General features: G+C 37.1%; 2 long non-coding RNA genes across 3 annotated transcripts; both read right to left on the bottom strand.

Annotated features, from left to right (window-relative positions):
• Window positions 3071–10208, bottom strand: LOC110268812. Of its 2 annotated transcripts, none has more exons than XR_002357350.1 (5): window positions 9519–10208; window positions 9289–9377; window positions 7322–7426; window positions 3740–3864; window positions 3071–3157 (listed from the first exon to the last, which is right to left on the bottom strand). It is a non-coding gene; the product is annotated as an uncharacterized LOC110268812 (long non-coding RNA). The 2 variants fall into 2 exon arrangements; XR_002357351.1 differs by having other exon boundaries at window positions 3071–3154; window positions 9519–10207.
• Window positions 3956–7191, bottom strand: LOC107625231. The gene is made up of 3 exons (XR_001617140.2): window positions 7089–7191; window positions 4257–4361; window positions 3956–4141 (listed from the first exon to the last, which is right to left on the bottom strand). It is a non-coding gene; the product is annotated as an uncharacterized LOC107625231 (long non-coding RNA).

Genomic DNA, 17327 nt, shown 5'->3' with positions numbered 1-17327 from the left:
GGTTGAGTCGTTTCTTCTTCAACCATGTCTTGTACTTCATCCTCTTCTTCAACATCCTCTACCTTAACAATGTCTTCAACTTGAATGTCTTCCTTTAAGCTTGGCTCCTCGTGACTCATCTCTTGCAATGTGGTTCCAGACCTCAAAGTAATGGCATTGATTCCACCTTTGGGGTTGGGTAAAGGTTGAGAAAGAAGTGCACTAGAGCTTGAAGGTTGATTGTTGGGGGTAGATGGTGGCTCCATGCGGGATAGGAGAGCTTGTATAGTGGAGGTAAGACCATTTATGCTAGAGCTGATTGTACTTTGGAGGTCTTTTTGTCCTTGTGCAATAGAGCAAAGCATCTCATCATTAGAGGAGGAATGGGGGGTAAGTAATTTGAAGGGCCTGCTGTTGGTTTTTTTGAGGAGCTTGGGATTGCCTTTGGTGAGGTGCTCGGTAAGGCTGGCCTTGGTTCTGCTGTTGGTAAGGAGGATTCTGTTGATACTGGTTCTGCTGATTGTTGTTGTTGTTCCACCTCTGATTTTCACCGTTGTCTCTGCCTCCTTGGTTGTAGTTGTCCCTCCATCCTTGGTTGGAATTGTCCCTCCACCCTTGGTTGGAATTATCTCTCCATCCCTGGTTGGAGTTGTCTTGCCAACCCTGATTATAGTTCCCACCTTGGTTATAATTACCGCCTTGTTGATAGTACCCTTGATTCGGGCGGTTGTAGTAACTATTAGTAGTCGCCAAAGTGTTGTCTTCTTGTTGGAGTTGTGGACATTTATGAGTGTAATGAGAATAGCGGGCACATATTCCACACACTCTCTAAGGAACCAACTGTTGACACTATTGTTGTGGAGGAGGCTAAGGTTGCTGTTGATTCAGCTGAAGCTGCTTCAGTATATTGGTCATCTCTCCCAGAGTCTTTGTGAGAGCAGCAGTTTCACTACTAGAGGAAACCTCCGCAATAGCCTTGAGATGGTTATTGCTGTGCCTTGCATTCTGGGTAGACTCAGCTAGATCGGCGATCAGTTGCCACGCTTCTGTCGCCGTTTTGTACTTAGTCAGAGAGCCATTACTCGCAGTATCTAATATAGTATTGTCTTGAGGCTTCCTGCCTTGGCAGAAATAGCTAATCAACACCAACTAGTCAATCTTGTGGTGGGGACATGAGTTTAGGAGATTCCTGAAGCATTCCCAATACTCGTAAAGAGTCTCTGATTTGCCTTGGATAATGCAGGAAATTTCTTTCCTCAGTCTATCTGTAACTTCAGTCGAAAAGTACTTGTCCAGGAATTCCCTTCTGAGCAGATTCCAATTAGTAACAACTTCTTCAGGTTGAGTGTAGAACCACTTCCTTGCCTTTTCCTCAAGAGAAAATAGGAAGGCATATAACTAGATAGTAGTCTCATCTGCACTATGATGCCTAGTAGTTGAGCAGGATGTCTGAAAATCTCTGAGGTGCTTGATGGGCTCTTGAGTAGGTAAGCCATGAAACGTGGGCAGTAAATTGATCAGCGCAGTCTTTAGTTCAAAACCCACAGCTAAATTTGGATGACGCGCTTGGTATAGTTGCAGTGTAAAGTCCGGAGCTCCTGCTTCCTGGAGAGTAATCCTTCTAGGCTTCGCCAAAATACCTGCGCGTAAATCAGTAGAATTAGTAGAAGAAGAGCTTGTTTCTTCCTCAAATGACGGTTCAGATTCACCCTCAGATAAGACTGATGAATTAGTAGAAACCACTTCACCACCCTCAGAGGCTAACCAACCCCGAGCTCACCTAATACGTGAAATAGTTCTTTCAATTTCAGGATCAAACGCGGCTAAGCTCGGATCCGGTAATGAACGCGTCATTCAATGAAAGAAACACAGAGCTCGTGGTAATAAAATAAAATATGCAAATATGTAAATTTAAAAATATTTATACCAACCAATAATTTAGCACACTGTTACAACTCCCCGGCAATGATGCCAAAAATTAACGGGCGGAAAATTGCCGATTAAGAATTTATAATGGAAATAACGTTGCAAGTACAGTTCTTAACTGACGAAAATTCCGCTTATCAATTTAGAAAGAGTTGTCACAATTTTAAGAATAAAATACTGGGAGTAGAATTCCCAGGTCATCTCCCAACGAGTTGACAAAAGAGTGTAATTTATTGGTCAGGGATTTTCTGAGAAATTTTAGAGTTGGAGAATGGAAAAATAAATGATTATAAATTAAAGCAATAAAAATTAACAAGAGGTTTTATGTAATTAAAATAAAAAGCCTTGACTAGGAAAAGATTAATCGGAAGTTCTATCCTTGTTGAATTTTCCCAAGTGTAATAGTAAGAGGTTGTTGTTTCTACTTAGTTATCCCTTACCTAATAAAGGAAAGTCAAGTAACTGAACCAACTCTGATTCACAAGTCCTAATCCTCTCCTAGGGAAGGATTAGAGTTAGTGACTAGAGAGTCAGCCAACAACTTCCAATTACAAATTAACACTTGAGTATTCCAACTCAAGGGTTTCCTATTAATCAACTCCAAAGTCAAGCTGGGAGTCTACTCCATTGACATGGATGCCATTTTTGCAAACATGTAAAGGGAATAGAAAGGAGACATGGTAATTAAAATTAATTTAGTAAAAGCAATTTTTGAGTTAATAAATTAAGGGGAGATGATATTCAAACAAAGAGTGAAATTAAATGTAAAAATAACTCTTGCATTAATAATTTCCAAAATCAAAGATATTCATATGTAACTCTGAACAAACTGAATAAAAAATAAAAGAGTAAGGAATTAAGAAAGCAAACTGCAATGATAGAGACTTCAAATGAAGGTAGTAATTCTCTCAAGATCCAATCCAAAAAGCATAAAACTAAAAATCTAAGAATGCGAAGATCCCTAGAGGAAGTAGTATATTCTCTCTAAGATTCAAAAACTAAAACTAAAACTAAGTGAATGTGTATGTGTGTTGAAACTAAAATCTGAAAACACTTAAACATATCTAGTTTATAATGAAACTTTTATAACACTAAAATAGAGTGTAATGTATCCAATTACATGTAATATCGAGTAAAGTCTCTTTTCAAAAAGTACAGAACACAAAAAAATTACATTTAGATAACTAAAGTGTAAGACCCATCCCATGTCATATTTGTATGGAACATATTTTCTTCACATCATGTCTTCCTGCTAGTAAAAGAAATAAACATGTTAAAATAGAGCAAAATTGCTTTTGATAATACAGTACATATGCAGCAAAGTTTAATAAGTCAATTAACTTTAAAATTTCAACTACTAAACAGCAAGAAGTATTTGCTAGTGTTTTGATGAGCCATATAAAACGAAAATCTTAGCCAAAACTTATACATACATGTCCCTCTTTATGTAAACAACAAAGTCCAATTGATATAGACCTACCTATAACACAAGTGACAAACCTAAATAATAATTGTTGAAAAAAAATTCTAAATTCTATGTGGTACCAAACTTGTTAGCCTTCAACTTGTAAAAAAAAATATGCTTATTTGCTTCACTGTAGCCCATCATTTAACGGTTAAATGTTGCATGCACTTAGTGAAAGTATCTTAAGTTTTTTTCCTTGTAAGTGGTGAGGGATCAATAAAGAGGAATTAAGTTAATAAAGATGAGCACAAGATATAAAAAGTAAAACAACTAAAGTTTAAAACAAAAAATATAATGGTTTAGCCAATCAGCTTAGTAAGTACCAAAACCACACTATTAATTTAACTACTTATTTTGAACAGCACTTACTTCGAAATCCTTTGATACATGGTTCGATCCAGGTGAAGGAGGAATGCTTCGCCGCGCATCATTTGGTGCACTACTCGTATCAGGCGGAGATTGTTGGGCGCCTTCTATCATTACTTGCACCTGTTCTGCACTCATACCAGGATTGACTTGTTGCAACAACGTTTTAATCAAGCTTGCTAAACCATCCAACTTGGAAGTTAAGTTAGTTTGAATTTCCTCCATAGTTGAAACCACTTCAGTATGTTGTTGTTGCATTTGTCGGATTTGCTTATCCTTTTTAAGAGAGGATTTTGTGACTGATCGACCATAGAAACGAACTCTACCATGTCTTTCCTTTCCAAAAACTGTTTGAACTGCCTCATCATCACTGTATCCTGCTTGTTTCAAATTTTAAATATGATCCTATTACACACAAATAGGACCAAAATAAGTTCATGCACCCAAATGCTTCAAAATAAAAAAAATAACTAATACATTTCTGGTTTGGTGTACTTTTCTAAGAAACTGGACAACTCACAATCGTCTCTTGTGTTCCCGAATCAGTCTCTCCTTTTTTGTTTGTACGAGTTACAACAAACATCTCAACTTATGGTGGATCTTTGTTGTCCTCCTTCTTTGCACGCTACAGAGAAACCACTAACATGTGACTAACTTAAACACTCTTCATAACATGAAAGATGCAAAAATACTTAAATGCAAAGCATCAAAATACCAATTCAGCGCGTACTAACTCAAAACTAACTGGACCCATTCGATGATTCCATTTTTGCTTGGATCTGTTTTCACGATTTATGTCAGAAATAACCTACATTTTGTTGCAATGTAAAAATACATAGAGTTAGTTAAATACATGATACCATCATTAAAGCCAAGAAAGTTGTGGAAATAACTTACTTTGTCGATATCAAGCCTTCAGTTGATTGTTTCGGACGACTTCTATTGCGAACATACCTTCTTAGTGTGCACATGTATCTCTCAATCAGATACATCCAGCGAAACTGGACGGGACCACCTAACCTTACTTCATTAGCTAAATGAATAAGCAAATGAACCATTATATCAAAAAAGGTAGGGGAAAAAATCCTCTCTAACTAGCACAAAGTCTCCACAATCTCTGACTCCAGACCATTAATCTCTTCTAAAGATATTTCCTTTTGACATAGCCGACAAAAAAAGGAACACAAGCGAACTAGAAGAACAGCAACATGATCTGGAAGAATGCTCTTGATTTGTATTTGCAACAGGTAATGCAATATGAAGTGAGCATCATGAGTCTTATAACCGTAAAGCTTTCTCTCTTCTTGTTGTACACAACGAGAAATGTTTGAAGCACTTCCATCAGGCAATTTTGTTTTCTTCAAAACACCACAAAAAATGGATTTATTCCCTTTGGTCATTGAGAAGCATGCTTTGGCAAGTTTAGTTCTTTTGCCATCCTTCGTATTTGTTGGGTGAAGATTCTTTCGAATGCCCATCTCCTTAAGATCATAATGAGCCTTTGCATGGTCCTTCATCTTTCCAGGAATATCCAATAAGCTACCAACTATACTATCGACTATATTTTTTTCTATATGCATTACATCAAGGTTGTGCCTAATCATACAATGCTGCCAATATGGTAACTCAAAAAAGATTGATTTTTTTCCATTGGTCTTTACTTTTGTTTTGCGTCTTCCCAAAGGCATTATCTACTGACTTTAGCATATCCAGAACCTCTTCACCGATTAACATTCGTGGTGGACCCCTGAATTCAATTTCTCCATTAAAAAATCTCTTGTTAGACCTCTATGCATGATCAGCTGGCAAAATTCTCCTATGGTCCATGTAAACTGTCTTTTGGCTATGTTTCAAATAACAAAAAGAAGTATCGTGGTTACAACATGGGTAAGCCAACTTCCCTTTAGTATTCCAACCGGACAACAAGGCATACGTTGGAAAATCATTGATTGTCCAAAGAAGTACATCATACATTCGAAAAATTTTCTTTTTAAAAGAGTCATATGTATCTATCCCTGACACTCATAGCTCCTTCAGCTCTTCGATCAATGGTTGCAAAAAAATGTCAATATTATTTCCGGGTGAACAAGGTCCAGGTATGAGTAAAGAGAGCATGCAATATTCTGACTTCATGGACATCCACGGGGAAAAGTTGTACACCATTAAGACAACTGGCCATGTGCTATGTGACACATTCATAGTTTGAAAAGGATTAAAACCGTCACTTGCCAACCCAAACCTCAAGTTGCGAAGTTCTTTTGAAAAGTTTGGGTATCGACTGTCGAAGTTCTTCCATGCTTGACCATCAGCAGGGTGCCTTATGCAACCATCTTTCAAACGCTGCTCATCATGTCACCTCAACGCCTTTGCTGTGTTTGGGCACATAAAAAGCCATTTAAGCCTTGGTATTAAAGGAAAGTATCTTAGGGTCTTCACAGCAACCTTATGAACTTTATTTGGAAGCGCAAAGTCATCTTCGTTGCCATCCATAGTAGGAGTCGGATTATATCGAGACTCTCCACAGATATGACAAACTGAGTCATTTATGTACTCATTCCGATACAGCATGTAGTCATTAGGACATGCATCAATCTTTTCATAGTCAAGACCCAAGTATTTAACCATATTCTTAGCTTTATTAAAAGAAGTGAGAATATTCAAATCTGGTATAGCTTCTTTTAATAACTCCAAAAGGGAGGTAAAAGATATGTTACTCCAGCCATGTATACACTTCAAGTAGTAGAGACAAATGATAAACGATAGTCTTGAAAATCTAGTAGTACAATTCGGATATAATTCTAGACCTGCTTCATCTACCAACTTATAAAATCGCTTTGCATCTTCATTCAACCCGCTGTTTCCCTTTTCAAGATTTGACATATCTCCGAATGCATGACGCAGTAACCCATCAATGTCATTAAAGCCGCCTCGATCATCCATGTCACGTCCCACAATTGTTGAAATTATTGGCTTCCCATGATTGATCCATCTTTTATAACCTTTGACAAAACCGTAGCAAATAAAATGCTTATATATAGCATCTCGTTCACACCAATAAGTGTTTCCTCACTTTGCACACAGACACTGGATTTCTCTTCCAACCGGTTGTCCAATTGAGAAGGCAAATTCTAAAAAATTATTAACACTATCTATATACTTGTTCTCAAATCTTGGTGAATCCATCCAATCTTTTGATAGAGTATGATTAAACCTAACAATGTAAATACCTGAACTTACTAAATATGATCTAGTAGGTCAATTATAGTGACAATCTAGCTAGCATATACACACTTGCTACCTAAATTAATGGAAGATCAAAATATTTTATATAACAAGTATGATACAAACTTACTGCTTAGTTCCTTCATTTTGAGATGCCATATGAAGTTGTTATACACAGTGTCATAGCAACTAGTCAACTCCTTTTGTCTTTACCAGTCCAAAAAAATTATATTGTATACAAAACAAAACAAAAAATTCAAGAGAAGCTAAAGAACATTCAACAACTCTGTGATCCATCAAGGTTAAATACATCACCTAAAATAAACAAAATGAAGTCAAAACTGCTTTATCAAGCTCCATTACCTGTGCAGCTAAAAATTTAGCGCTTGCTGTCAACTTGGTCTTCACCTTTCTCTTCCCCACTTCAAATCCATCTCCACCCTTATTACAAAGTGTAGAACTATTTTCCTGAAAGAAATTCAAGAGCTAGTAATATTTGAAGAGGAAGTAATGAATAAGAATTTAAATATGAATTTTGTCCTATATATACTTGTCATATGATTCAAATTAGGAAGTCAGGCTATAAGTCCTAATTTTTCTGAAGTCATACAACATTGATAAATATACTTGAAATGGAAATAGTAGCTATTTTCATGAAAGAAAAATGAAGAAACTAACTAAAAGTTAGTGACGTAGAAGTAAAGTATCCCCTGAACTTGATACATTTAATAATATTTTAAAATAAAAAAATAATACTAATTAAAACATGTAATAATAAAAGTAATGGATCCCCGACACCAGTGATCTCTATTCGTTCAATATTTTCCTTACCCTGCCAAAAATAAGGATAAAAATTTACAGATTTATAAGAAAACTTAACAAATATGAAATCATTAGATAGTGAAAAGTTCTCATTACATTGCACAACAATATTATTTATAATTATTCTTAATGATCCCCACCTTCCAACAGCTAATTCCTATTTCAAAATACTAAAATAAAAAACAATAAATAAATGAAAGTAGCATAGCCATTTATTTCCAGCAATAGAAGTAAACCATCACTATAGCGCTAATAAATGCAACAATACTTTGCTGTCCGAACACAAATTTAAGTATAATAACAGAACAATTTACATTCATGAATTGCAGTATATCTTGGCCTTATGTGAATGCTAGAGTAGATTATTTCAGACTAAATTAAAACAAAATTCATTCAAGTGAAGGCATGATATTATTAGTGGAACATCTCAAAGGATAAAGCTTACGACTTGCTGTCGCAAAACTTTTTTCAATTAAGAGATGAGAAATATAGAAGAAATAGCCATATAAAAAATAATTATTTTTTTTTCTGTATTTGGGCCTTGGCACAAGATTTGTGGTGAACAACCAATATCACATTACAAAGCTTCAAAATCTTGTATAAAATTAAATACATAATCAAATGGAACTGCAAAAGAACATTGGCAACTCTTGCAAGGAGAAATTAAATGCACATCTAAACAAAGACAAGCAATAATTCAATCATTCTATAATAGTCGGTTCATGATTCATCCATGCCGGTTGATTCTTTTTGTTCTCGCCCACCCCCACCCCCACCTACACCCTCTGCTTGCAAAAATATGTATATATATATTTTTGCAGTATTTGGGCCTTGCCACGAGATTTGGAGTAAAAAAATCAATATCACATTGCAGAGTTTCCAAATCTTGTACAAAATAAATAACAAAATGCCACTGTGAAAGAACATTGGCAACTGCATGGAGAAATTATATGCACATCTATTTCTAGCATTTTTACATTTGGTGTACAAGATCACATTTTAATTTATATATTTATTTATTTTTCAGCATGCCTTCTTTTTTGTTTAGTAGTTGTTATAATTATAATAGCAACACAGGTACTATATATGATTTATAGTTCTTCTAGATGGATCACAATAATGCTCTATCCTTGAATAAATGCTAAAAATGTGCAGTATATAATTTTTTAGTAGTAATTATAAATGAAATTGTTAAAGGGAAGATTCATCATACCAATTAAACAAAAAGGTAACAAACTTCTAGTATACTCATCATCAATAGTAAAGTTAATTTGTCTCAAATTCTGTGTTGAACTTTTTTTTTGGGGGAACTCTTTGTTTATATGTATGCGTTGCTGAGTAGCATACCCCACATATATAATATATGCTACTTGTTCTGATATAGTATAACCTAATATTGTTAATTTATACCCTAATAACCATTACTTAATTATTGTCATGTGGCAAATCCAGAGAAATACTAAACTGAGAGCATAAAGTTAATCTAAGGTATATTGAATATATTTTACCAGGCCGTGGCTGAGAGCTGTGATATATAACTTCTCCCACTTCAAGTGGATATATTGTCACATGCAGCTTCCTCCAAACTTTCTCCACGCTAAATACAACAAGTGGATACATGCAAATTAAACTTCTACATGTGTGTACAACTGATTAAAACTATAAAAACTAGGAAATAATTCGTGCAAACTAAGGCCAATGAAACCTAGTTCTATTTCTGCCAATCCAATATGCTTACCACTTAATAGCATCAAAGGTATTAAAACCCTATTGCTGAGCTTGAAAATATTTAGACGAGAACCCAAACCCTATTGCTTCTGCTGAACTTGAAAAGAGTACACAGGGTTAGCTCACGGTGACAGGGAGCTCGCGGTGAGGCAGAGACACGATGCGAAGCAGTGACGGCGACACACGATGCGAAATAGGGAAGCAACAACAAGCCTCGTGAGGAGGCAAAGAAGCAACGACGACCCTCGGCTCACGCAGTGAAGAGAGACAGAGTTCAGGTCAGCGATGGTGGGCTCCGAAGGAGGTAGAAGAAGAACGAAACGGCGCACCACCACACACAGGGGTTTTGATGGCTAGCTAGGGATTTCTTCTTCTTTTTCTTTTTTCCCTAAGTTACCGGGGACTAATGGGGATTTTGGGAGGGAGGGAAAATGGGCACGTTTTGTTTTTGGGGAGGGATGATAAAAATAAATGAAAAAATGGGATTTTAGTTAAAGAGAAGAAACGAAGCAGTTTTGGGGATACCTTTAAAAATAAAATTAAAAAAACCGTGACCATAGGCTACTTTAGCCCACCCTCAATAACCGTGACTATAGATACTCTATGGTCACCCTTTTTCAGAAAACCGTGACCACAGATTCTTTTAAGTCACCCCCCAAAACCGTGACCATAGATACCTTTAGGTCACTCACCAAAGCCATGACCATAGACCCTTTTAGGTCACCCTTTTGAAAAACCGTGACCATAGACCTTTTTAGGCCACCCCCAAAACCGTGACCATAGACCCATTTAGGCCACCCTAATAAACCCCAATTTTATGGTTTATCTTGTGCTTATTTTAGGAGATTTTATCACCTTTTTCCACATTTATTCAATGAAATAGCATGGTTTTGTAATTCTCCCTTAATTTGCGCCTAAGTATAAAAATATGCTTTTTAGGCCCTTAAATTGGTGATTTTAATTCACTTTAATTCTATTCGATGCCTTGATATATTTGTTGAGTGATTTCAGGTTCATAAGGCAAGTATTAGATGGAAGAAATGAAGAGAAAAGCATACAAAGGGGAGAATACATGAGGAAACAAGGATTTGGAGTACATCAATCCACGCGCACGCGCAGCAGACGCGCACGTGTAGAAGTGAAGTTGCATGGCGACGCGTACGCGTACATGACGCGTACGCGTGGATAGGAAAAGTGCCAAGTGACGCGCACGCGTGACCCACGCGTACGCGTCGATGCTCGCACGTGACTCACTTAAAGACAAAACGCTGGGGGCGATTTCTGAGCTACCCAGGCCCAAATCCAACTTGTTTCTGAGGGTATTTGATGCAGAATTGAAGATTGAGCAAAGGGGGAGCAATTATTTGTAGCTTAGCATCATGTAGTTTAGTTTCTAGAGAGAGAAGCTCCCTTTTCTCTCTAGAATTAGGGTTTTTACGGTTATCTTCATCTTAGATCTAAGGTTCAATTGTTGTTTTCATCTTGTTTACTTTACAATTTCTTGTTTCTTCTACCTCATTCTTCTTAGTTCTTTTGTTAATTTTACTTTTATGCTTCTTTTATGTTCATGAACACTTATGTTGGATTTGGTTTATAATTAATGCAAATTGATGTTTGATGTTTCTTTATTGTTGATTTGAGTTGTGAATTTACTTTCTTTGCAATTGGTAGTTGGTAGATTTGACTATTTCTTTTTCGTTTGTTATGCTTTTCTTTTATGCCTTCCAAGTGTTTGACAAAATGCTTGGTTAGATGTTAGAGTAGAATTTTGAGCATTCTTGACTTGAAAAGAGAAATTAGGTAATCTAGAGTCATGAAAACCCAACTCATGTTGGTGATCTAGAGTTGTTAGTTAATATTATTTCCATTGACTCTAATCTCTTGCTAATCCAATTAGTGAGTTGATTAGGACATTTGGATTGAGATTAACTAGTCTTGTTTGACTTTCTCTCATGAAAGATAACTTACACCTTCTTCCAACATTGGAGATGACGAAATAAGATAAATTTTTGTTTATTATTGTGATATGATTGATTAGTCTTGTTTGACATTCTCCCCATGTGAAGATAACATGATACCTTCTTCCATTTGTTGGAGTTGACTAAATAAGATGAATTAATCATTGTATGACTAGGATAGAAAGCCTATGTTCTCAATCTTTGCCATGAATGTCTCTCTTTATTTACTTGCTTTCTTTAGTTACTTACTTGATTTACCTTTCTTGCCCATTTAATTTCTTGCCCCTTTTCCAAATCAAACCCCTTTTGTTCCTTCATAGCCAATAATCATTCACTTCATTGTAATTCCTTGTGAGACGACCCGGAGTCTGATGATTAGGACTTTTGACGGTTTAGAATTCACAAATGAAGTCTCGTTGTAAAGTATAATTTCTAAACCAACAATAATCCTTTCATACAAAAAGTTGTTTGTCACAAGTACAAACCCTTAAAATTTATAAACCGAAGTATTGGAACCTCGGGTCGTTCTCCCTAGGAATTGCAATAAAGTGTCTTGTTATTAGTTATAGGGTATGTTTTGGGGTTTTCGGGATAAGAGACATAAAATGTAAATGGCAATGAAACTAAACTAACAACTAAAAAGGTTTGGCAAAGGTTGGTGGTCAAGGATCTCTATCCTTATCACTAACCACAACATGAGAATTGGCAAGGATCAATCCCACTAAGTCATCCCCTAACTAATAGTAGAGGAAAGTCAAGTGAGCTATATCAATCCAAGTCCATAAGTCCTAGTTCTCCACCAAATCAATTAGTGAGATCTAGAGTTAATGGCTCCCAATCGTCAATTACTTGGAAATTAGTAACTCAAGAGTTCCTAAGTTACCTTCCCAAGCCAAGAGCATAAAATTCTACTCTAAAATCCAATCAAGTATTTCATCAAACACTTGGAAGGCATAAAAGGAAAGCATAGTAAAATTGCAAGGAAAGTAAATCTACACTACTCAATTGCAAGAATTAAAGAGAGATCTAACTAGAATAGCAAGAGATCAACAATAGAAAAGGAAAACAATTATGAAACAACAAAGAACTTACCAATTGCATTGAAGAAGAAATGTAGATCTACAAAAGAAAGTTCATAAACTACAACTAACAATACAAAGGAATTATAAGAGAAGAAAAATTCTACAACTACAAGAGAAAAATTAAGGAAAGAAAAGAAAAATTAGAAGAGAGAAGAAGAACTAGATCTAGATCTAAACCTAATCCTAATTCTAGAGAGAAGAGAGAGCTTCTCTCTCTAGAAACTAACTAAAAGCATGTGAAAACTAAACTAAAACTAAACTAGTGTCTAAGTGTGTAAGTGTGTAAGTGTGTGAATCCCCTTCAATCCTTGGTCTTTTAAAGCTTTTTCCACCAAAAACTCAGCTCCAAGTGGGGCCAGAAACCCTCCAAAATCACCAGGCACGAGTTCTTCTTTAAAAATCTCGTGCGGCCTTCGGCGCGTACGCGTCCCTGGAGTTCTCGCGATCCACGCGTGCGCGTATTGTGCGCGTGTGCGTGGATGATGTTTCTCAAATCTTTGGCTTTTCATGATTTCTCCACTTTCCTTGCTTTCCTGTTCACTCCTTTGATCCATTCCTAGCCTTTTCAACCTGAAATCACTTAACAAATAAATCAAGGCATCTAGTGGAATCATGGTGAGTTAAAATCAACAATTAAGGACCTAGAAAGCATGTTTTCACACTTAAGCACAAATTAGGAGACAATCATGAAATCATGCTATTTCATTGAATAAATGTGGGTAATAAGGTCATAAAATCCCCTAAATGAAGCACAAGATAAACCCTAAATATGGGGTTTATCAGAGTCTAAATACTTCGGTTAATTTTCATTGGGGTTTGTACTTGTGACAAAACCAATATTTTTGCATGTGAGGATTCTTTGTTGGTTTAGAACTATACTTGCAATGAGAATTCATTCATTTGAGGAAATTCTATATCAATATAAAGTCTTCACATCACACCCCCAAAAACCGTGACCATAGACCCTTTTAGGTCACCTTTATTTGAAAAACCGTGACCATAGACTCTTTTTGGTCACTGTAAAAAACCATGACCATAGACCCCTTTAGGTCACCCCCAAAACTGTGACCATAGACCTCTTTAGGTCACTCCAAAAAACCATGACCATAGACCTCTTTCGGTCACCACAAAAAACCGTGACCATAGACCCTTTTAGGTCACACTTTTTTGAGAAACCGTGACCATAGACCCTTTTTGGTCACCGTAAAAAACCGTGACCATATACCTCTTTAGGTCACCCCCAAAACCGTGACCAAAGACCTCTTTAGGTCACTCCCAAAAACTGTGACCATAGACCTCTTTAGGTCACCACAAAAAACCGTGACCATAGACCCTTTTAGGTCACCCTTTTTTGAAAAACCGTGACCATAGACCCTTTTTTGTCACTATAAAAAATCGTGACCATAGACCCCTTTAGGTCAACCCCCAAAACTGTGACTATAAACCCTTTTAGGCCACTCTTTTTTAAAAAACCGTGACCATAGGTACTCTATGGTCACCCTTTTTCTAAAAACTGTGACCATAGCTTTTTTTTGTCACGGTAAAAAACCATGACCATAGAGGGTCTATGGTCACGGTACCTCTATGGTACCGTGATAAAAAAAACCGTGGCCATAGACCCAAAATGTTGTAGTGACATGATCTTTACTTATTTTGAATGACAAGTATAATGATGGTTTATTGGTTATGATGGATGGGTCATGGTCAGCACTTAAGAACAAAGATAATAGTTGTATTAAATTAAAGGAAGATAATACACATGCATGAATTTAAAGTAAGGAAAGATAATAAGAAAAACATAGAGCATAGGAATATAGCCAGAACTCCACCACCTTAGTTGTCTTCCACCATCTTTTCCATTAGCTTGTTGGGTTTTTCCAGCCTTCCATATCTCTTGCTGTTGCTCAAGAGTTTGTTGAGTGACATTAGCATGTCCTTTGGTATAGAGTTTATCATGAATCCACTGGCCAACTGATGGATATGGGGCCATTGCTAGATTTGCTATCTGCTATCCCACATAAAGATAATTCAATTTTCCTTCAAATTGTGGATTGTGACCCTTTGGTTTTCTTGCTCATGCATCATATGGTTGATGAGCCTTCCTTGGTTGAGTTGCTCTATCCTCAGTTGCTCCAAACATGAAGTTAATTGATGCCAGTATTCTGGAGGAGGTAAAGAAGAGGCTTAAGGCATGAGAACTTGAGTTTCTTGAGTTTGTAGAGGTGGAGTGTTTGATGGAGCTTCCCTTCTTCTTGGTTGGGGTCTTGGCCTTGGTGTCTTTGAATTGATCATGACTTTCTCCATACTCTCGGGTGTAATGGGATGGTCCCTCTTGACTAATTCGTCCCCAAAGTCAAGATCCACCCCTGCATACTCACACAATCTATAAATGAGGCTTGGGAATGCAAGCCTTGACCTTTTTTCAATGCTCTCTGCTCTGCTCTGTATTTTGCGTGGAATGATCTCTGCTACATCTACTTTCTCTCCAGGTATAACGCAATGAATGAGTATGGCTCTTTTCTTGGTGACTTTTGAATTGTTTGAGGATGGATGGATCTCCTTACAAACTCAAACCAGCCTCTTGCTATTGGAGAAAGGTCACTCCTTCTCAATTAGCTCAAAAATCCATCCAAATCCTTGATCCATTCAGTTCCAACCACACAAATATCACTAATGATATCATCGCACCTTGGGTAGGCATTCAATCTTTGTGTATAATTCATAAGAGATTACGAGGAAGAAGCAGAGGGGGGGGAGGGTTTCTTAACTTTAAGACTCTTCTTATTGCTACAGGTCCAAAGTCTACCATTTTACCTCTCATATAGCTCAAGTAAGTGGGTTCCTCTTGTCCATCCATGGCGGCATTTGCATAGAACTCACAAACAAGCAAAGCTGGGACCTTTCTTGGTGGCTCACATAGAAGTTACCACTTTCTCCTTAGTATTTGTCTTCTTATCTCTGGGAATATGTTTCATGGAATGTCAAACTCTAACTCAGGGATTATGATCTTGGTTGCCATCCATCCATAGAAGTGATGTTCATGAAAAGGAGAACGGAACCTCTCCGCCTCGTATTGGAGTTTGGCAGGTGCCTTCCCCGTTCTCTTTCTTGAGGATGATGCCATGAAGTGAATGGATATGAGTGAAATGGCTAAACCACACCAAACTTTAAAGATTTTCTTGTCTTCAAGTAAGGAGAAGAATGTATGAAAGTAAGGGAGGAAAGGAAGTGAGGAGATGGTGAAGTAAAGGTGGTGAAGTGTGGTATTTATAGGGGGTGGAGATGGAACGGATGGTTGGGATGGATGAAGGTGATCTAATGGTGTGCATGTGCTCTTGAAAATAGAAATATGGGAAGGGTTTTATGAGTGAAGGTGATTGGTTGTGAGGGGCGGCGATGGGAAGGCAAGTGTTTAAGGTGTAAGGCTAATGGTAAGGTGAGTGGTTGGTGGAAAGCTAGAGGACAAAATATGTAAGAATGCACTGATGATGGTTCGTGGTACGAGAATAAATGTTATGAATGATGTAAAGGCCTATGCATGCAACACTGTTATCATCATGAAGACCAATGCATGGTGGCTTTAAACTTGTCTTATGAGGCATGTAATTGAAGCATGATGTGGAGAGTGTGTAACTGCATGGTGTAAAGCTTAATGCTCGTGCATGTATACATGATGGTATTCTTAGGATTGCCTTCCTCCTTTGTATACCTAGAAACACTTAGCAACATGGGTGATAAATCACTGTACCTAAAAATAATAAATACAGTACGGAAGATAAGAGACTAAACAAGAAGAATAATATTAAAAGAAACAATTAAAACTATGAGGTTTGTATGAAACAAGATTAGTGAGAGGTGCAACACCAAACTTAATTTTGAGCCAAGTACCCAAAAAGAACATATCATCATGCGGGAGTGGTATACCAAACTTGTTTCATGCAAAGACACTGGGATTTACTAATGAAAAAAAAATTCAGAAAACAAAACATACCAACGGTTGGGTTACCTCCCAACAAGCGCTTCTTTAACGTCACTAGCTTTATGGTTTGGTAGGCCCAAAGGGAGTCATTAAGCTTTCTTACCCAATCCTTCCTTGAGGCCCCTACTGTTTTTTCTAGGATTCTCTTCAGCTCTCTGTTGGTGACTTTCACTTGTCTACTGGTTTGAGGATGATATGGGGTGGCCACCTTATGTTTGACTCCATATCTTTGGAGGAGTGTATCAAGTTGTTTGTTACAAAAATGTCTAGTACCATCACTAATCAATGCCTTTGGAACTCCAAACCTACTAAAGATGTGCCTCTTAAGGAAGTTGAGCACTACTTTAGCATCATTGGTAGGCAAAGGGACTGTCTCCACCCACTTAGAAACATAGTCCATGGCCACCAAAATGTAGTTGTTTGAGTATGAGGAGGAGAAAGGTCCCATGAAATCTATGCCCGATACATCAAACAACTCTAATTCCAGGATGGGGTTTTGAGGTAATTCATTCCTCTTTGGCAAGTTTTCCTCCCTTTGGCAAGCATCACAATTTTCTACAAATGCTCTTGAATCCTTAAAGAGGGTGGGCCAACAGAACCCACATTGAAGGGCCTTGGTGGCTGTTCTTTTTTCACCAAAATACCCACCATAATCAGAACCATGACAATGCCATAGGATTGCATGAGTCTCCTCTTCTGCAACACACCTCCTAATTATGCCATTCGAACATCTTTTAAATAGATAAGGATCATCCCAAAGGTAGTACCTAGCATCATGATATAATTTTTTGAGTTTTTGC

Source organism: Arachis ipaensis, chromosome B02 (genome assembly GCF_000816755.2).
Source record: "Arachis ipaensis cultivar K30076 chromosome B02, Araip1.1, whole genome shotgun sequence".
Lineage (NCBI taxonomy): Eukaryota > Viridiplantae > Streptophyta > Magnoliopsida > Fabales > Fabaceae > Arachis > Arachis ipaensis.
The sequence above is the reverse complement of the archived record's forward strand: the minus strand, read 5'-3'. Positions and strand labels throughout refer to the sequence as shown.